Below are 21,817 nucleotides of genomic sequence, written 5' to 3' on the forward strand. Positions count from 1 at the left end.
CAAACTTGGGTTCAGTTCTGACTTGGCATCTTAGCAGCTGTGTGACATTGTTCCAATGCATCACCTTCTCTGGACCTCATCTTCCTTTTCTGTAAATGAAGGGGGTTCTTTGGATGTCCTTGAAGGAGCCACTTCCTGCTAGCCATATTATGATCCCCAAGGATCCATATCCCCATCTATAAAGTGGGGAGGGTGATTCCCAAAGGTTCATCTTCCAGGCTTGCTGGGAGAGGCATGGGGATCAGGCAGCAGTGGGCGCTTGGGAGTTTTCCTCAGTGCTAAATGTTTGAGGTTGGGAGCTGCTGCCTAGATTTTCAGTGGCATAATTACTAACCATTAACCCCACTTTCTTTTCCAATCTCTTTCATTGGCTGTATTTTTTTGGAACAATTATCTTACATTAGCTGGCTTTTTGTTTGTTTGTTTGTTTGTTTGTTTGTTTGTTTTTAGACGGAGTCTCGCTCTGTCGCCAGGCTGGAGTGCAGTGGCATGATCTCGGCTCACTGCAACCTCCACCTCCCGGGTTCAAGCGATTCTCCTGCCTCAGCCTTCTGAGGAGCTGGAACTACAGGAATATGCCACATTAGCTGGCTTTTTAAGGTCTGTTCATCCCTCAGTGAAGGGGTAATTCAGGTTAATCACATAGAACTGGCAGAGCAGTATTCCACTGGTTACTGGAAGGAGGGGGAGGTCCTCTTGTATTCTGATTCTACTCATGCTCTCCCCTTAACCCCTTGCCATCTCAGGGCTAAGCAGTTCCAGGAAAGCACTGAGCACATGCACGCGTGTGCACGCACACACACACACACACACACACACACACATCTGCTGCATCCCTTCTGAGGCTTACTGGTTTATCTGTGGAGACAAGAACTAAGCCACAGCCCTGTGGGGAGGAGCTGGGGCCAGGACTCTCTTGCAGAGACTGCTAGAGCATCCAGGGAGGTCAGGAGCAGGGATGCTGGCTTCAGTGGTCTCCCTCTCTTGGATTCATATGACTTCAGCCATATCCACATCCTTGTGGTCACTTTAGGAGGTGAGGATCTTGTAGGGTCTCTGCCCTGTGGAGATGGCAGGACTTTCCCTCTGGACTTAAAAGAACCATCAGATTGTCTACTACCTAACTCTGTGTGTGCGTGTTTAAAGGAGGCACAGTGATTTTCCCTCAGGGACGCCTCCCTGAGGCCGGCACATTAGTGGCAGAAGGGGTTTGAGAGCTCCAGAAGGGCAAACATTGCCGTTGGAGTGGCTAGGCTCTGACATCCAGCCATGCTCCCCCAGGGGGAGTGTCCCATTATAATCCTCGGAGGCTGGGCTCAGTTGAATAGTGTCTCCCAAAACTTCATGTTCACTGGATCCTTAGCATGTAGCTTTATTTGAAAATAGGATCTTTGCCCAAGTAATTAGTTTAGTTAAGATGAGGCCAACTGGATTAAGATAGGTCCTATCAAGCCTGTAATCCCAGCACTTTGGGAGGCTGAGACGGGCAGATCACGAGGTCAGGAGATCGAGACCATCCTGGCTAACACGGTGAAACCCCATCTCTACTAAAAAAAAAAAATACAAAAAACTAGCCGGGTGAGGTGGCAGGCACCTGTAATCCCAGCTACTTGGGAGGCTGAGGCAGGAGAATGGCGTGAACCCGGGAGGCGGAGCTTGCAGTGAGCTGAGATCCGGCCACTGCACTCCAGCCTGGGCGACAGAGCGAGACTCCGTCTCAAAAAAAAAAAAAAAAAAAAAAAAAGATAGCTCCTAATCCCAGGACTACTGTCCATATAAGAGAGGGAAATTTGGACAGTAACACAGACACACAGGGAAGAAGTCCTTACGAAGACAGAGGCAGAGATCAGAGTGACGTAGCTGCAAGCCAAGGAATGCCATGAAAACCACCAGAAACTTGAAAGAGGCAAGGAAGGATTCTTACCGAGACCTTTCAGAGGGAACAAGGCCCAGCTGTCACTTTGATTTCAGACTCTGGCTTCTGGAACTGTGAGGGAATACAGTTCTGTTGTTTTAAGCCATCCAGGGTGTGGTGCTTTGTTATGGCAGCCTTACGAAGCTAATATAGAGGCCAAGCTTTGATTCTTCTTGGGACCATGCTTATAGTTTAGCCCATGCTTTTCCCAGCCTGGGCTGAACTCTATTATTCATTTCACCAGCAGCTCAGCTTCAGATGTAAATTTGCTTTCGAAAGTCCCTGTTCCAGAAGAGAAATTACCCAGCTGAGTATAACTCAGCCAATACCATATCTATTCATTGCTCTTTGGACCTAAATGAGAAAGAGAGACTGTCTTGTCTCTCCTCAGCTCCCCATTTTGTGTTCATCTTTGTAGGTCTTGGTGGAATCTCAGGATTCATAAAGACCTAGATCCCCGGTCCCCAGGAATGTCAGGCTTCTCTTGGCAATATCCCCACCAAGAGGTCATCTTGCCTATGGCTTGGGCCTCTCTGGGATCTTTGTAACGTCTTATTGCTCTTTCCCTTCCACAAATAAGTGTTGACTACCTGTTGTGTGCCAAGCGTAATGTGGTAAGCAAATAGACTTAGTCCCTGCCCTTGTGAAGCTCACATTTTGTTGGAGATTTGATGCAAGAAAGCTCTTCCTCTGTTGGCCCTGCGATCTGCCACCCATGCAATCCAAGGTCTAAGTTTGTGGAGATTGTGGTACTAAATCCTATACCACTCCTTCGGAGGCTGGATGTGTCCTGCTCTCACATCTAGACGGATGCAGGTATCAGGAAAAGATAAGACAGTTGAAATGGCATCTTCCTGCCCTCCGAAGAGCCTGGGTTGCTATAAATTGTCCCCAGATCCATTTTACAAGGCAATTGGTATTTTAAAACACTGTAACCATGAGACAATTGGTAATTTCCATGCTTTTTTTATCTCCAAATCAAATTAAACATTGGGCGTGTGAACTGGAAGGAATAATTGTTTTTATTATGTGAGTCACACATTGTCATAATTTTGAGGTGTATTATCACACATGTATTTGACATAATGCAACATATATCATGTAAATTATGTAATCTGTTCTAATTAAAATGTTTACAATGTACTATGTATTTTATTGTATCAGAAATAAAATATTTGGCAAGCTTACCAAATTCATTGAACAATCTGAAAACATTTTATAGACATTTAGAGCTGGCAGGAAGTTTAGTATTTATTTGGCTTTCCTATTTTTATGACAGAGGAAATTGAAATGGAAAGAGCTAAACTAACCCATTAAATAAATCACTAGAGATAGATTAGAGAATCAAACATCATCTCTCAGCATCTTTCTAGCAACAAGTTGAGACAGATTCTCATTTTGTGGATATTGAAGGATACTGAAGCTCTTGAGAAGTGAAAGCTTTTGATGTCCAGCCAAGGTCACATGGCTGGTGGTTCCATATATGTGAGGTGTACTGTGCTTATAATGTGAGCTATGTATCTTGATGTCTGGATAGAGATAGAGACTATTTAACACGTGTTTCTTCTCTACTTTAAAATCCTATGGTGGGGGTTGGGTTTCTGTTGATGAGTAGTGGCATAATAACCCTTAATGGACCAAGGTTGATGCTGGCAGGGGAGAAGGTCTTCTTCCCACTGCATGGGGTGGTCGAGATGGGTCTTCATTTGCTCTCAACAGGATGGGCCTGGGACAAAGCAAGATTATGTACTTCCTGTGCTCAAAGAAATCCTCAGGGTTAGTGGGGTCTCTTGGCAGGAGCCTTTTGGGTACTGAAGCCAAGTAGGAAACTGGCTTAAGGAAGCCATGCTTACGAAGAGATCCTAGAGCATCAATCCAGACTATCATATGCTTCTGGTGCAGATGCCAGTTGTCAGGACTTTGTCTCAAGATCTCTGCTCCAGGGACACAAGATGCTGTCCTCCTGAACTCTGGTTTGGCTCCTCAAGCCTCTGATCCAGGCTGCTGATCATACAGTGTTGCCAGAACAACCACTGGAAGGGCCTGAAGTGGGGTCGGAGCATCATTGATAGTGTCTTGGGGCTCAGTTCTTCTTAAAGGTTGAGTGAAGCTCATAGACAGTTTTGGCAAAGTTTTACACCTACCATAGTTAAGGTGTCAGAGAGGGTTATGTCTGGAGAGAGAAAGAACTAAAGCTAATTTATTCCATTCATTGATCCATTCATTCAAAAAATATTTACTGAGCATTTTCCATATACCATTCCTATTTCAGGGTGTTGCTAGATACTGCAGTGAATAGACAAGCTTCCTGCCCTTGTAAAGCTCCCATTTCAGAAGAGAGACAGATAATACACAAGCAGACATCTCCATGTAGAATGTATCGTCACAGAGTGATGAACCTTATGCAGAAAAGCAAAGGACAGCAAAAGCATAGAGGGTAATGAGATGCATATTTGTAGGCAGGGTGCCTCAGACACCTCTAAAGTGGGCACAATCGGGCAGAGAACAGAACACAGTGAGAAAGCAAACACCTGGTCTATTTGGAGGAACGGCATTCTAGACGGAGGGAACTTAAGGTGCAAAGACCTTAAGAGGGAAGCATGATTGCAGTGCCCAAGGAAAATTACAGAGGTAGGTGTGGCTGGATAGGAGCAGGGAAAGAGGACAAGGGGTTAGGAAATCTCATCTCCAGTCCCAGACCTTTAATACCTATCTGTGAACTTGGGCACATCACTTACCTTTTTAAAACCTTCTTAAAATGGAGTTACCTTCCTTTTGTTGTGTTCCTTTTGTTTACCTGGAAGGATGGTTGTTAGTGTTAAAGGAGATCATGTAGGTAAAAACATTTTGTAAACTGTTAAGAAGCAAGCACATAAAAAGAACTATACTTTTTTTTTGTTTATTTTATCATTATCCTGGGTATTCAGAAATAACCCATCATGTGTTAACTGATGGTGAAAACACAAGATACAATCTTGGTGAACTGCAAGCAGACTAACTGGTTAAATAGAGTCTTTAAAGGATGTGAAGATAGAAGAAACTGCATTCATGTGGGCTTGGTGCTTTTTCTTTAAGTTCTAGAGGATTCAGTCCCAACCCCCATAAACGTCTGTATCTCCTGGGATTCATGAGACCAATGGTATTCAGAATAATGGTCTGTGCCCTCATGCTTTCCATCTCAAGCCAAAATTTCTTTATAATCCCTGAGCTCTACTAAATGAGTCTGGAAAATGATCTTGATTTTCTTGTAGCATTTCAGCAAAGTTTGTGAAGTAAAGGGACATTAGGTCACCCACTGTGTTAGACTATATTACTTGTCCATAATTCTTTCTTTCCTCTATGTCCTAGCCATGGATTATCCATAGCTCTAGTATACCTTCCTGCACTATTGATTTGGGGCTTGGTCATATGGTTTGCTTTGGTCAATGGGATGTGGGCAGAAGTGACATAGTGCAAGTTCCAAGCTGAGACCTTAAGTGAGTTTCTTCCAGCTCCCTTGTAGCTTCTGCTCTGCATTATAAGAACATGTCCCACTCTGAGGGAAGACACAGAGAAGAGATCTGAAACAACCCAAAGCATGGGTCTAGTCTAGTTTGTGGAGCTCTGCTAAGCCTAGTTGAGAACAGTCAAACTAAAGTTGACCCATGAGTATGAAATGAATGCTTAGTATTGTAAACCATTAGGATTTTGGGATTATTTGTTACACAGCATTATTACAGTAAAACTGGTTCATGCCACTGAAATGACAGTAATATTTTTAAGCCACATCAACCTCTTCTCCAGCCACTTTGATTCTCCAGGGTTACTCTGAGCTGTCTGGGGAGCTGCTCAGCCTGCTCTTTGCTCTCTTCTGTGGCTTTCTCTCATTTATCCACATCAATGACTATTCATTAGGTAGAACAGGATTAAAGAACAGCCTCACCAGGTGTGGTGGATCATGCCTATAATTCCAGGATTTTGGGATGCCAAGGCAGGTGGATCATTTGAGGTCAGGAGTTTGAGACCAGCCTGGCCAACATGGCGAAACCCCATCTCTATTAAAAATGCAATAAAATTAACTGAGTGTGGTGGCACACGCCCATAACCCCAGCTACTTGGGAGCCTGAGGCAGGAGAATCACTTGAACCCAGGAGACAGAGGTTTCAGTGAGCCAAGATCATGCCACTGCACTCCAGCCTGGGCAACAGTGACATGCTCTTACAAACAAACAAAAAAAAAAACAAAAGAACAGCTTCCATGCCTATCCCCACTACAACACCTAACCCCAAATCTGGCCTGTGTTGATACCAAAAGGAAAAATTTTAAGTTAAGATAGCTTATAGAGCCCTTTGAGATGGAAGACCGGAACTGCAGGTACATCAGTCTCTTACGGCTTCAAATGAGAAATAGTGGTGCCACAGAAAACCATATGCAATTGCAAAGTCACCTTTATGTTTGAAGACTGACTCATATCAAAAGCTTTGAGACTTGGTGAATAAAGAAATAACTTTCTCCTTGTCAGCAACTGCTATCACTTAGGTTTAACAAATACATTCAGAATTTACAGTCCAGTATCTCTGGATATGCCTACCTGATGGAAAGATGAAAAATCTTCAATGGAACCTCTAGCTCATTGTAATTAGAAAAGCTTCCCATAAGACAGGCAGAGCAGGGAGAATGTAATATGAAAACCCAAAGGCATAAGAGACCCCTAGACCAGAGAGTCACCTTGGCACCTTCTGGCTTCAATTGTGTCTGAGTCATAAACTCTGGACACCTCAGGGCTGGAAGGGGTTTAAAGACCATCTGCCTGTTCCCTGTCCTAATTCTTGAAACTTCTGAAAGCATCTCTGAGAAGTGCATGTCTATCTGCAGACACTTCCAGCGAGAGAAAACACTTCTTTTCAAGGCTATGTATATCATTTTTAATAACTCTGTGCTGTGGACTGAATGTATTCCCTGACCTCCACCAAGTATGTTAAAACCATAATTTCCAATGTGATGGTATTTGGAGATGGAGGCTTTGAAAGTTGATTAGGTTTAGATGAGATAATCAGGATAGAGCCCTCATGATGGGACTGGTGTCCTCACACAAAGAGGCACCAGAGTGGGTTTTGTGTTTGTGTTCTCTCTCTTTCCTGTTTGACATCTGAGGATACAGCAAGAAGGCCATCTGTAAGCCAGGAAGTAAGCCCTTACCACACACTGAATTTGCTGGTGCCTTGATCTTGGACTTCACAGCCTCCAGAATCATGAGAATATAAATGTCTGTTGTTTAAGCCACCAAGTCTATGGCAATTTGTTGTTGCAGCCCAAGCTGACTAACACATTCTGGTTGTTAAACAGTTTTCTCTGCTACCAAGTTTTTCTCTCTCTCTCTCTCTCTCTCTCTGTGTGTGTGTGTGTGTGTGTGTGTGTGTATGTGTGTATCTCACTCTCTCCCAACTCTTCACCAATTTTAAAGGTTTAGAACAGGAGGATTAAGCCTGTAAAGGATTAGACCCTGTAGTAAACTTTTTGGAGCTTTGTGGGCCATATAGTCTCTATATCAACTACTCAACTCTCACATTGTAACACACAAAAGCAGCTATCAATAATATGCTGTGTTCTGATAAAACCTTATGGACACTGATGATTTTTGCCTGTCACAAAATATTCTCTTTTTGATTTTTTCCAACTATTTAAAAATGTCAAAACCATTCTTAGCTTGTGAGCTGTACAAAAATGGTTTGAGGCAGATTTGGCCCACAGGCTGTAGTTTGTTGACCTCTAGCAAAGCTTCTCTCTCTTTTTCAACATAGTCTTCTTTCAATTATGAGTAATTTCTACATCATCCTGGAGACTCATCAAACACATGTCGAGCACCTATTATGGGCCGGGAGCAAGACTGTATCGGGTGATGGTAACATGAATCTGACAATGACATGGTCCCTGCTCCAAGGAGCCTGGGCAGAGGTGGAACTAACTTCAAGGACATCTCTCACCTTCACAAATCCCCAAAGCCCTTAAGGTTGGAGAGATGCCTACCTCCATTTAAACTTTGCTTGAGCCCATTAATTTTGCTCTTGCCTCATGCTCAGTGCACAGTGCAATAGAAGACCAACTTTACCACATTTCTTTTGATTATCTACTTACCTTTGGCTTTTATGGGTCTATTTTAAGTCCCGTGACTGTGACCTTCTGTTCTTCTAAAGGAGAAGACAAGGAGGAAGACAACACTGTCTTTTACTAAGTTAAGTGACTTAATCATGCAAGAGTTACAGGTTTCTGTTCATTTGCAACATAGCGTGCTCCTGGATCACTGCAATAGCAATTACATTCCAACCATCAATATTCCTGGCAATGCAAAGCTTCTCTTGGTTGCTTTCCCCATCTGTGCAGTGCTGGGACCATCTGAAATGGTTCTAAGGAGCTTATGCTGCCCATTTTGGGGAAACAAATGGGTCGGAACTCAGCACCACTGCTAGGGTAGAGGAGTCCCTATGTTAAAGTATTAAATTGCAGTTTTAGTGGAAATTCAAGCTTTTGTGTGATGGTGAAGCAAAGTCAAATGGTAGCATTCACTCTGATTCATAAGCTCTAACCCAATGTTCTGTGGTCTGGAGGCTCTGGATTCAGGATATCAGTCTAGGACACAGTCTACCCTTCTAGGCTTCCTCTTGACTTTCCTTCCAGGAACCCTCTCCACAGTTTCCATACTCTGCTTCCAAGAGCATCAGATAAATTTCCCTGGTTCAGACATGGAATTAAGAGAATTTTGCCAGCAGAAAACCTCTATCCTGTGGGCTCCCTTTTCTTCCCAAACTGTCCCCATCCTTGACGGGGCTGGCTGTCCTGAGATAAGTAGTAGATCCTGCTCTTTGTTAGTGGGGCTCCACCACACTGCTCAACTCCAAAAAGGGTAATAAGATGTTTAGGTTTATTAAATTCAATAAAAATTTCCAGTATGAATTCATTAGCTCACTCATTAATTTATCCAGTGAACATTCTAGAGAAACTACTGCTTCCCAGGCTTCAAAAGGGACACACAGATGAAAAAGGCTTGGCCCTAGACTCTGGGGTCTTGGTTGGAGGGCAAAAAAATGATTGAACTCAGATGTTACAAGTCCCCTAATAGAGGAATAAACAAGACTCCATAAGGCACCAACAGGGGATACCCTCCTGCCACATGAAGGGCACCATTGCCTAGTTGCCCTGAGGACTGGAGTCCCAGGCTAGGGGGGCTGAAAATCCAGCCAGCTCTTTCTGGCTTACTTTGCAATCCTCACTGCAATAATGATATGTCTGTTTCCTAAGGTGGAAAGTCTCATGCAAGTCCCCACCATTAACAGGAATAGAGCTCCCAACATTTACCGTGCTGATTGCAAAGGAGGTCAGGGATCTGCAGCACCAATAGTAACAACAACAGTAGGCAAAATAATAGCTGTTTATGGCGTGCTTACTGTGTTGTGTGCCTGGCACTGTGCTAAGCACGTTAAATGCACTTTCTAATTTAAACTTCACAACAACCCTTTGTGGCATGTGCTGTTTTCATACAGAAGAGAAAATCAAGGCCAGAAAAGTTAACCACTTGCCCCAGGTCTAAGAAGTGAAACAGTCTAGATTGGACCCAGGCAGCCTCAGTTCAGTGTCTCTGCCTTGTTTGTGGCATCTCTGTAAGGAAATGGAGACAGTCAACTATGTTTTACACATCCCTCCTGTGCTGGGCCCTTTCTATCCAATGTCTCATTTAATCCAAATGACATCCTAAGAGGTGAGTATTAGCTGTCCCAGTTTTACAGATAGGTCTCTTGCAAGGAAGTGACTTGCCCAAGGCCGTGCAGGGCCTTGGGCATGCTTCAAATTTTGACCGTTCAGCCCAATCCAAGAGAGACAAGAGAAGGGGACTCAGAACTGCCCTCAGAACACTTACCATCTGGGCAGGATCTACCTGACATGCCATTCATTCACAACACTTAGCATCCCTCCCTAAGGTCCAGATGACAAAGTGCATTCATTTCCATGACCTCACTATGTGCGGAGACTGTGGAAAACTGGGAATTGTTGCTTGACGGTTGAATACTGGGATTGCGAAGGGAGGAGGAGGTAAATAAAAGGGATCTGGACCCTTGCTACTTAAAGTGTGGTCCCAGACCAGCAACATTGACCCAGCCTAGGTGCTTGATTCCCTGAAGAGTGACAGTTATTTCCAGGGCATGGCATTCTTCCTTGGGCACCAGTAACCAACCTGAGCCCAACTTGTTCCTTTCCCATACGTACCTTGGCGCACACAAGGAGCTCACATCACACTGGTGGAGACCTGGGTTCTACGCAGCAATCCTTCTCACTTGCTGTGTGACTTGGGGCAAGTTCCAACCCCTCTCTGTGCCTTAGTTCCCTTCGGTAAGGGAAAACCACTACCCATACAGTCGTTTTCAATCCTCATGGCCTATTGTTATCTCTTGGGGAGCTTTTAAATAATTCTGATGTCTGAGGCTTATAGCCAGAAATCCTGATTTAATCAGTGTGGCATGAGGCCCAGGAATTGGTACTTTTAAACCTTTCCCAGCTCGTTACATTGGTTTTGGGTTTTTTGTTTGTTTGTTTGTTTTTTGAGGTAGAGCGAGACTCTGTTGCCCAGGCTGGAGTACAGTTGTGCAATCTCGGTTCACTGCAACCTTCACCTCCTGGGTTCAAGTGATTCTCCTGCCTCAGCCTCCTGAGTAGTTGGGACTACAGGTTTGCACCACCATGCCTGGCTAATTTTTGTATTTTTAGTAGAGACCAGGTTTCACCATATTAGCAAGGCTGGTCTTGAACTCCTGACCTCAAGTGATCTGCCCTGCCTTGGCCTCCCAAAGTGCTGGGATTACAGGCATGAGCCACCATGCCTGGCCCCAGCTCATTACTTTGTATAGCCAATGTTGAGAACCTGGAAGCCAAATCACTGGTTTTTAAAAATCTGGATGTGTCAGCATTTGCTGCTCTTGAGGCTTCAGACACCCAGGCCCACCCAGACCTTCTGAGTTAGAATTTCCTTGGTGTGTGGAGGGGCTGGACATGAGTATGTTTAACAAGCTCCCAAGGTGATGCTGACATACCAAAGCTTCAGAACTCCCCGAATCAATGGCCTCTGAGGTCTCTTTCAGCTCTGATTCTGAGGTCCTCCCAGTCAATGATTTCTTTCTTTCTCTCCACGCTGGAGCTGCCCGTTCGTGGTAAGCAGAGACGTCATCAGCTTGTAAGCTGAGCTTCAGTGTCCCCTGAGAATGCAGCCAGCTGGCAACGGTAGAGGAAAGTGGTGAACTCATTTGACTTTTCTTTATCAGCTGTACCATGTACATGATGTGCAAGAGGACTGGGGCTCTGTGTCAAGGCCAGCTGGGATGCTGAGGTTTTGTGTTAGGACCAAGGGTGAGCCTGATGGCCGTTTTGGTTTGCCCTGCTCCATGCCATGTCCTAAAGGTGAGTATTAGCCACAGGGTGCTATTGCCTGGACCCCAGCCCCAAACCCACTGAATGAGAAAGATGAGCCTTAGAGTACATGTGGATTTACCCACCCAACTTTGTCTCTCTGGGTCAGCCCCAAGATAGGCTAGATAGATACCCTGACTGCCAGGAGAGCCCAGGGCTGGGCTAAAGACTGAGAGGCAGGCTTGGAGCAGGCTCCATGCTGAGCTCTGACTCTGCCCTGTCTTAGAGAGGCCATCCTGGTATCTCCTTTCCTCCATGCGGCATGTGGCGATTTAATGGCAGTGAAATTTATTGTGGGTAATGGAGTGTCAAGCTCCTTATTGCTAATGGATGATTTCAAATGTGCAGAAAGATTTATTAAGTAAGTCAAGCATACGCCTCCAAGAGAATATTACTGTGAGTGAAAACAATTATATAGTTAAACAAGGAGGAAAGAAAATTTAAATTCTTCTTTAAAGGTCTCTTTAAATCAGTTTAAATGTGTGATTTTTAAAAGATGGGGGGAATTAGTTTCAGCAAATTACTCATCAATTTTTTTTTTTTTTTTTTGATTCAGCAGGAAACCAACAGCCCTACTTGGCTTCCATTTAAAGAAGTTACTTACTGGTGTTTGAAAAAGAAGGAAAAAAAAAAAAGTTAAGGAAGTGACTTTGGTAGCCTCTTGCGGTTCTCAGGTTCTGATTTATGTGGTGTATACTGAGCTCTCCCTGGGGCAGAAGGAAGGGGTCAGGGAAGCAGCAGCCAGAACTGTCATTCAGAGAGGAGCATCGGGGATGTCTAACTGGTATTAGACAATGCATCAGAGCTTTAGAGTTGGAAGCAACTTTGGAGAACATTTGGACAATTTCCTTGTGCATGTGGAGAAGCTAAGGTCCACAGAAGAAAAGGAACTTTTCCAAAAACCCACAGGTGGTAGATTGCAAAGCTAGAAGCCGGGCTTTGCCATTGCTCTCTCCATGCAATGGGAATAATATTTGTCTCAGGGATGTCCAGAGGAGACAAGAACCTAGGGAAAGTACTTTGGAAAGTATATATGCTTAGTCCCTGGAAGGGATGATACGTGGAAGAGATTGGCTGGGAGCCTCCATGGTGGGTTCATTTATGTGAGAGGCCTTCCCCCTACCCTCGGCCACTTCAGCAGTTCTGCAGCCAGGACTGTAGCTGGCTGAGGTTCCACACCTCTCTCCCCCACCAAAGTGAGGAGAGGCACAGGCAGCCACAAGCCCCTGACATTTTCCTTGAGATGGTGACAGCTGGTAAGACTTTTGACTAAAGGAATAAAGAGCAAGCAGGCAAAAAAAAGTTACTGTGTTAAAAGTGGTTTAAAAATGTTTTGCACCATCTGTTTGGCCACCCTGGTTTTTTGGGGCATGTGTAGGGGGAGAGACCTGTCCTCTCCCACTCCTGAGCTTCACCTCGGTCTCAGGACCGACCATGAGAAGTTTTAGCATGTCTCTAGGCTTTGTTTTCCATGTTCCTCCAATTTTCTTTCTGCTCCCTTCCCTTTGCTTGCAATGTATGCTCTCATTCTGCTTCCGGAAAAGATATTTTCTTAATTGCTAATGAAATACTGAACCTGCAAAGCCCGGCACATTTGGATCCACAAGCAGGTGTTTGATTTTGGCCTTTGCTGTCTGAGCTTGGTTCTACTGTAAGGGAAATAGAACCTAAAAAGCAGGTATTGAAAGACACATTTTGAATGTTCACATATGGGAGCTAAAAATTAAAACAATTGAACTCATGGAGATAGAGAGTAGAATGATGGTTACCAGAGGCTGGCTTGGGCAGTGGGGAGCAGGGGAAAAAGTGGGGATGATTAATGGGTGCCAAAATATAGTTAGACAGAATGAATTTGTGCTAGTATTTGATAGCACAATGGGCTGACTATAGTCAACAATAATGTATTGTGTATTTAGAAATAACTAAAAGAGTGGAATTGGAATGCTTCTAACACCAATAACTGATAGATGCTTGAGGTGATGGACACCCCAATTACCCCGATGTGATTATTACACATTGCGTGCTTACATCAAAACATTACATGTACCCCACAAATATATACATCTACTATGTACCCATAATAATTAAAAATTTAAAAGAAAATATCATTTGAAGCAAAATAATAGAAAAACTAAAAAGCAGAACAAACAAAACCAGGTATTTAAGCTCTACTCCACCTAATAACATCACAACTGGGTTTCCCTTCACGTCCTAACTCTTTATACCACTTCTGCTGACATTTCTTATGAAATTTGTCTGAGGTATTTTTCAGTTTTTTTTTCTTTTGTGAATAGAGTTATGAAAATAAATATTCTACATAGTTATTGCTGTGCTACTTTAAAATTATTAATTTTGTGTGTTGATTTTATATCTAGTCAACTTGTTTAAATCACATTTGGTTCTTGTGGGTTTTTCTGATAGATGGTTATATTGACTGCAAATACTAACAGTTTTGTCTCTTTCTCTTCAGAGTTACATTTCTTATTTTCTTCTCTTGTTTTTATGTAAGCTTTCAGGGCAATATTGAAAAGTAATAGTGATTATAGACATCTTTGCCTGGTTGCTGATTTTAAAAGGATTGTTTCTGATATTTTACCATTAACTATGATGTATACTGTGGGTCTATGGTATAAAAACATTACAAATTGAATTTGTTAGTTTTAATCAGAAATTGTTGTTAAATTATATTAAATTTTAGCATCAGTTGACAGTATCTATTGAGATGATTTTACTCTAGTGAGGAACATCAGTTGCTTTCTAATGTTGGACTATTCTTACATTTTTTGCTCCTAATACCTTACTAGTTTTGACTTTCTAATACTTTAGATAGAATTTTTGTATCTTTGCTTATAAATAATACTGGCTTGTTCCTTTCATCCATGTTTTCCCCGCCCACTGTTGGTATTTGGTTATGGTAGCCACATGGAATGAGTTAGAGTAGCTTTTATCTTCTTCCATGCCCTGCATAGTATATCACATGGGATTATGGATTTTTTGAATGTTTGCTAGAACTTGACCATAAAGTTCCTCACTTTGGTGCACTTTAGTGAGGGTAGATCTTAAATTACTATTTCAATTTTTTATACTATTATTGGTCTTCCATGATTTTCTCCTTGAACCAATTTTTGTGATTTATTATTTATTGTGATTTATTGTTTCCCAGGAAATTATTCATTCATTTAGATTTTAAAATATTTTGGTCTAAATTCTCTTTAATTTAAAATGTGCTTTGTATGTTATGTCTCTATTATGTCTTAATGTTGTTGATTTTTGTGACCATTACTCACTCTATTCTCACTCTCAGTCTTGCCACAGGCTGTTTTAATTTATTGATATTTTCAAAGAAACAGTTTTTAGTTTTATTGATCTATACTATTGATTTTTTTGTGTTCTAGTTAATTTTTGCATTTTATCTTTATTAATATCTTCCTTTAATTTCATTGAGCTTATTTTGTTTTTCTCTTTCTAACTTCTTGAATTAAAGAGCTTATTGACTTTGCTTTCAATTTTTTCCTTATTTCTAAGAACTTTATTTGAGACTATACATTTTCATGAGTTAGGTATATATCTCAGGTTTTTGATATATGGCCTCTCCTTGTTATTCATTTCTAAGTAGTAATTTTTTTCCTTTGCTAACCTAAGAGTTATTTTAAAAGTATTTAGCATGTTCAGGTGCATAGAATTGTTTGGCCATTTTTTTGTTATTAATTTCTAATTTTATTACATTTTGTCCCAGAAGGTAACCTGTCTGACTTCTTTCTAATGAAGTTTGTTGAGATTTCGTTTGTGGCCTACTACATGAGTAATTTTTTTTTTAATGTTCCATGTATGACTGAAAATAATGAAGTCTCCTTTTCTTAACATCTATGTCTATTAGATCACACTGTAAAATTATAATATGTATGTTCTTCAAATTCTCTCTAACTGTCCCTGATCCACAGCTACTTGATCAGGTGATTTCTGAGAGGTGAATAACGAGGTCTCTTACCATGATTGTAGATTAACACTTTCTCCTTGTATATCCTTCAGTTTTTGCTTTCTGTATTGAAGCTAAGTTACTGGGTGCATAAAAGTTCATAGCTGAGATATCTTCTGTATTGATTTTATCAACATGGATACTCCATCCCCCTACTTCCTTTCATTGTTCTTTTCCTTGAAGTCTATTTTGTTTGATATTATTACAACTTGGCTTTCCTTTTCTTAGAATTCACACAACATAGCTATTTCCATTATTTTATTTTTAACCTCTCTGTCTCATTTTGCTTTAGGTGTATCTTACAAGCATCACGTATCTGGATGTTAGTTTCTAAATCTAAGATTTTCCACTTAAATGACTTTTCATTTCATTTTTTTCTTCTATAATTGTTTGAAATTATTCATCCTATTTTTTATTGCTAACCCATAGATTGATGCGTTGATGCATTTTAAGAGACATATTGATATTTAGAGTCAATCACTTCCTAGATCCTCCCAGCAAAAAATATTAAAAACTTTTATTTCTTTACAGCTTACTTTCTCCTATTACTCTCTTTCTTCTCCAGCCTCCAGAACTGTGAGGACATAAATTTCCATTGTTTAAACTCCCCAGTCTGTGGTATTTTGCCATGGCGGCCAAAGTTGATTAATCTGTTTTGTTTGTTGGAAGAATTTTCTCTTCTTCCTTGTAAATTTTTCCAAAAAAAGCTTAACTGTGGGTCTTTTTATTTTACTTACTCAGCAGTTGATAGATCCATTCAATCTAAAGACTACCATCTTTTGTTTTCAATCTAAAGACTTCCATCTTTTTTTTTCTCTGCCTCTTAATTATTTCTTCTCCACTCTTATTTGCAATTTCTGGAATTCCTATTAAATGGATTATCATGCTGTTGGATTCATTCTCCATTTCTCTTTACTTTTTTCTTAACTTCCATCTGTGTTTCCTTCTGTGTTCTCTTTCTGGGAAAAGTCCTTGGTTGAGTTTTCCAGCTTAGTCATTTTCTCTTGGTTTTTAATCTATTCTGATATTTAGCTCATATATTGATTTTTAAAAATTTCAATACTCAAGTTTGTAATTTCCAAGATCTTCATCTGATAATTTTGTATGTATGCTACATTCCCTTGCATGAGAATACTGATTAGACTTTTATAAGATATTTTCTTATTGATTCTATTAATTCTTTTCATGGGAATTTAGTTCTTCAGTTTGTTAAATTTAGTTCTTCATGTCCAATTTAGTTCTTCAGATGGTTAAATTTAGGACTTTTTTTTCATAAGGTTGATTTTCTTCAGAGCCCCAAGCAATCATCCTATCAGTCATCCTTGGGTACTCCTGCTGCCTTGGATGTTGGTACTCCTTCATTTCTTGTTGCAGGTCTCTTCTTTGTGCTCTTGGGATGTGGTTTCCTTCTTTAGTCTTCTCCATCTGCCTCTCCCTTTCAGTCATTCCTAACTTTTTAATCCACTGGGGGTACCCTTACTTTTTTTCCTACACTGTTATGGATTTTTATTATTGTATGTACTTATATTCTTACTTATATACTGTACTGGTTATATTATATTTTATTTATATTATTGTTGTCATCAATGTTTATTATTATTATTTCTTTTTTTCTAGGAGTTTAGGATAAGAAGGGGAATGTGGAGATTGTGCCTGGTTCATTAATTTTATCCAACCTCCTCAACTTTGTATGTATTGAATATTGATGTTTTAAACCACAGTTCCAAAGATGAGAGTGAGTGGTTTGACTAGAAGTTACCAGGGTTGGGTCTGCCCTTTGAGTCTGGCCAACAGCTGCACTTGCAATCCATGGTTCCATTGGTAGCATCCTTCCACCGGGAATTCCATTTGTGTTTATTTTCATTGTCAAGATATTCTTATCTTGCCTCACCTCTGACTGGAAAGCTTGTGAACTCAGATGGGTTTGCCATTTGCTGACCAGCCATGAATTATTAGTGCAGGAGAAGAGATGGTCATAACAAACTCAGCCTGCTTCTTCATGTCTGGCATGAGGGGATGTGTTGGGCATTGTGATGTGCCACCTAGATCTGCTTTTAGGAATGAAGGACATATTTCCCCAGCTGCTGGCAGTGGTACAGCTCACAGCTCTCTGCCCTTTGGGGATTGCCTCAGATAAAAGAATGGCTTTGCCCCCCATGGCCAGCAGCCCACTTTCTCAGCCTTCTGCCCCAACTCAGGCAGTTCTGAAGGATCACCTCATCTTCAGAACTCCCCATGCTTCTCTGACACTGCATTGCAGCTCACTATCTCCCTCTTCCCAATCTGCCTCCTCCCCTTTATTCCACTGGCAGTGACCCCAAGATCAACTCCCTAATAAACCTTATGCCTGCTAAACTTCATCTCAGGGTCTGCTTCCTGTGGATCCCAACCTATGATCAAGCATTTACTGAAAATTACTACATGTATCAGAGCAAAGCACCATTGTGGCTATATTTGGCTACAGAAACCCTTAAACCTGCCCTGGGATTGGGGAAAGGAGCTACATATGGCCAGCCAGAAAGTATGGGGAGGCAACAGCCCCTTACACATGCATTTTGATTTGCCCACCCAAATCCGCTCCTTCTGCAACAGTCCTCAACTCAGAAAATGGCAACTACATCTATTCAGTCAGTCAAGACAAAAATCTTGGAGTCATTTCTGACCTCAAACTCTAACACCACATTAATCTAATTCATCAGAGAATGGGCTCAGCTTTACCATCCAAATTGATCCTAAATCTGACCCTTTCTCACCACCTGAAATGCCAGCCCCTGGGTTCCAGCCACTATTACCATCCCTAACTTGGATTACAGCAATTGCCGCTGTGAAAGGAAAATAAAATCTTGAGACCCTCAACTCAACACGTCAAGGGAAAAGTTAAGCTTGGAGACCAAGTGACTCAAAAAACTTGCCTTTCCTTTTGTTCCTAAATAGCTGCAAGATAGAAGGCCATATGTCTCCCCAGGGGGCCTCCCTTACCCTGACAATGTAAATTAACAGCTTATCTTTATGGTACAGGACAAGAGGAGACTAGAAATTGTACCCCCTTTCCACCGCCTACCCCGAGATGAATTTATATTCGACTTCTTCCTGTACTCTGTGTTTACTTTATCTTACGTAAAGTGCAGATTAACTGAGCGCGAGACGAATACATAATTGACTGTTCCTCTGCCCCCTCCTTTTCACATGCAACATGTGGATTCAGGGAGTGCTAATCAAAGCCTCAGAAAAATGTGACCGTATCCTCCCTCTTTTTTTTTTCTCCTTTCCCTGTCTGCCTGTTTTTTTCCCTGTTAAATATTGAAGTCCTTAAAATCATCCCTGGAAAAAGTATGAGCCACAGATCCTATTGTGGTTTGTGTCTCTTTATCCCAGGCACGTCCTCAACCTGGGCAAAATCAACCTCTAAATTGATAGACATCACTTTTTCTTTCTCTTTTTTATTTTTTATTTTTTTGGCTTTCAGGTTCCAAACTCTTAGCCCCTACAATCTATTCTCAACATAGCAGTCAAAAGGATCTTTTAAAACCAAAGTCCATTCTTGTGTCTCCTTGGCTTAGCACTCTCCAATATTTTCCATCTCATTTTAATAAAAACTCCTAGCCCTTCCATGGCTCCCAAGGCTCTTTATGATCTGGCCCTCCCCTGCTGTCCTGCTGACCTTTCCCACCACTACTTCCTCCTTGCTCACCCCAGTCCATGCCAAGCTTGTTCCTGACCTACTTGAAGTTCTCCCTGCTGAAAACACCGAGATATCTTCATGGCTCCTCCCCTCACTTCCTTTAACTTCCATTTCAAATATCCTCTTGTCTGAGACCTTCCTTCACTACCCAATCAATGACACTAACCTCCTCTCCCTACAACCCCAACTTTGGCACTAACCATCTCCCTTGCCACGTTTATTTTTTCTCATAGCACTTATCACCATGCAATGGATTTCCTTGTTCATCTAGTGTGTTCCTCCTCCAAGCAGAATGGAAGCTTTATGAAAGTGTTTTGTTCACTTCTTTGTTCCTAACATCCAGAACAGTGCTTAGCACAGAGTGGGTGCTAAATAAATGTTTGTCAAATAAATGAAATTTTAATTTCCTGACTGTTTAGGAGAATCTCAGATGGGAAAATTGCTTAGGCACAGATAATATTCCTCATTCTGCTTCTTACTTGCCTAATGACCTTCCATAAGCCCCTTTTCCTATCAGGCTATCAGGAAGCTGAGGGGGTGGGACAAGATAGTCACTCAGTGTCTCTTCTCCATCTGATCTTTTGCTGAAATTGTGATTTGTTTGATGCAAACAACCTGGTGTGACATTACTGCAACCGTTTTTCTACTGCTTAAGTGAATTCCAAATGAAGCCCAGCTCTAGCTTCCCCAGGATCCCTCCCTGGTGTCATTCCAACTGCAGGATACTGTCCCCAAGTACTTGACTCTCTTTCCATTTTAACCTTCCCATGCCCCTCCTGTGTTCTGTGACTTGTTTTGGCCTCACATTGGGCAGATTATATGTCATTACCCTTTGCTTTGGTCAATGGGATGTGAGCAGATATGAAGTTAGCAGCAGCTTGAAATAGACTTGAGTGGTGAGCTTGCCCTCTTGGGCTTCTTCCATCACAATAAGAGAAACATGTCTTGGCTAGCCTGGTGGTCCAAGAAGAACTGAGGGATATCTGGAGTACCTGGATCAAACCGAAGGCCAGAGCCAAACTCAGCTGAGCCCAGGTGAGATCAGCAGAGCTGCCCCAGTTAACCCACATATGTATGAGTGAGAATAACTGAATGCTGTAAGCACTGAGTACTGGGGTGCTTTGTTATGTGGCATTCTTATGGCAATAGCTGACTGATACACCAGTCTTCCAAAACTCAACCCAAGGTACATACTCTTCCAGAAAACATTCCCTAAGCCCAAGGGCATGGCCTAACAGTGAGAATTTCAGGTCTGTTTCAGGTTAGTGAGGTCAGCTGCTTGCAGGAACTGAGAGACTGCAGCAGAAAGAAGGAAAAATGGGCAGCCAATATTTCTCAGTTGTGCCATTTGATGACTCTGCAAACAGAAAGAACAAGGATCGAAAGGATTTATAGTACGAGCTGATAGAATGGAGCTGGGGCTGGCTTTGTGCCTTGCGGCTTCTTTCCCATTTTTTTCACAAAGCTTCTCACCAGGACACAGGAGCTGGTAACCCTGTCCTTGGCCTGAAATGTGGTTCCACCTACGACTTCTGGGTATATCAGACTGGGGCAACAGGGCACTGTTATTCTGACAGTGAACATTACACCTTTCCAAATGGATATTGCAGAAATTTAGAATTGAGTCTTGTCAAAACATCCTGATTTGCATATTAGGAAAGTCAAGGGAGAAGTTACTTTATCTTCTTTCTAACCTGATGAAAAGATTTTTAAGGAGACTTTACTGCAATCATGTTTCTATTGCTTAAGTGGTTCCAAATGCTACTGTAAATTCCATTCATTATTTAAATAGCTTTAGCTCCCTTAAGAACCTAAGCGCCTTACAGGAAGGAAGGAGCTATCAAATCCATGCAGGATGGGGAATTGCTCAGGAGGGTCAAATCCTGGGGCATAGGGAGAGGGACTATAGTGTTCATGATGGGTTTCTAGGGAGGCAGATCAAGAGCCCGACTGAGTGATAGTAGGAGCTGGGAGAATTGCTAAGATCATCTGGGCCTAGGATGCTTTCCTAATTTTCCTGGTCCTAAGAATTTTCTGAATAACTTGTTAAAAATAGATCTGCAGACCTTTCCCCTGGAGATTCTATTTTAGCAGACCTGACGTGGAGTTCAAAATTCCATACTTTCAAGAAACACCCCAGGTGATTTTGACAACTAGACATGCGTGGAAAATACTGATCTTTCAAGCTGCCTTGTTTACAGGTGAATAAATTGAGTCCCAAGGAGGGGTTAGTGCTAGAGGTTAGTGTTAGTCCCCAGTTAGTGCTAGAGCTAAATGCAGGACAGGATCACTGAGACACGAACGGCAGGTTTAGGATGCCCGATTTGCAGCTGTGCGGCTGGGACTGGCAGTGTAGTCTGCAGGTTTGCTGGTCCCTTGGTACGTTTGTTTAGCTGCTCACTTTCTGTAAGAACAGCTGAAGGCAGCGCTCCTGGAGTCAGACAGACCAGGTTCAAATTCTAACTTTGCTTCTGATTCACTGAACAACCTTGTGCAAATTGCTTAACTTTTCCGAGCCATTAATATGGGCATTAAATCAGATAATGTACCTACCCCTAAGAGGTACTCCATAAATGATTATTTTATTTATTTATTTATTTATTTATTTATTTATTTTTGAGACTGAGTCTGGCTCTGTCGTCCAGGCTGGAGTGCAGTGGCCGGATCTCAGCTCACTGCAAGCTCCGCCTCCCAGGTTTACGCCATTCTCCTGCCTCAGCCTCCCGAGTAGCTGGGACCACAGGCGCCCGCCACTTCGCCCGGCTAGTTTTTTGTATTTTTTAGTAGAGATGGGGTTTCACCGTGTTAGCCA

General features: G+C 42.0%; 1 long non-coding RNA gene across 1 annotated transcript in view; it reads left to right on the forward strand.

Annotated features, from left to right (window-relative positions):
* LOC110742084 overlaps nt 1-21,575 on the forward strand; it is a 241,127-nt gene extending 219,552 nt beyond the window's left edge. The window contains exons 5-6 of the long non-coding RNA XR_004179659.1: nt 11,203-11,338; nt 11,907-21,575. This is a non-coding gene — a long non-coding RNA (uncharacterized LOC110742084). The remainder of the gene's footprint in view (nt 1-11,202; nt 11,339-11,906) is intronic.
* The last annotated feature ends 242 nt before the right edge of the window (nt 21,576-21,817 follow it).

This window comes from Papio anubis, chromosome 18, assembly GCF_008728515.1.
Source record: "Papio anubis isolate 15944 chromosome 18, Panubis1.0, whole genome shotgun sequence".
Taxonomy (NCBI): Eukaryota; Metazoa; Chordata; class Mammalia; order Primates; family Cercopithecidae; genus Papio; species Papio anubis.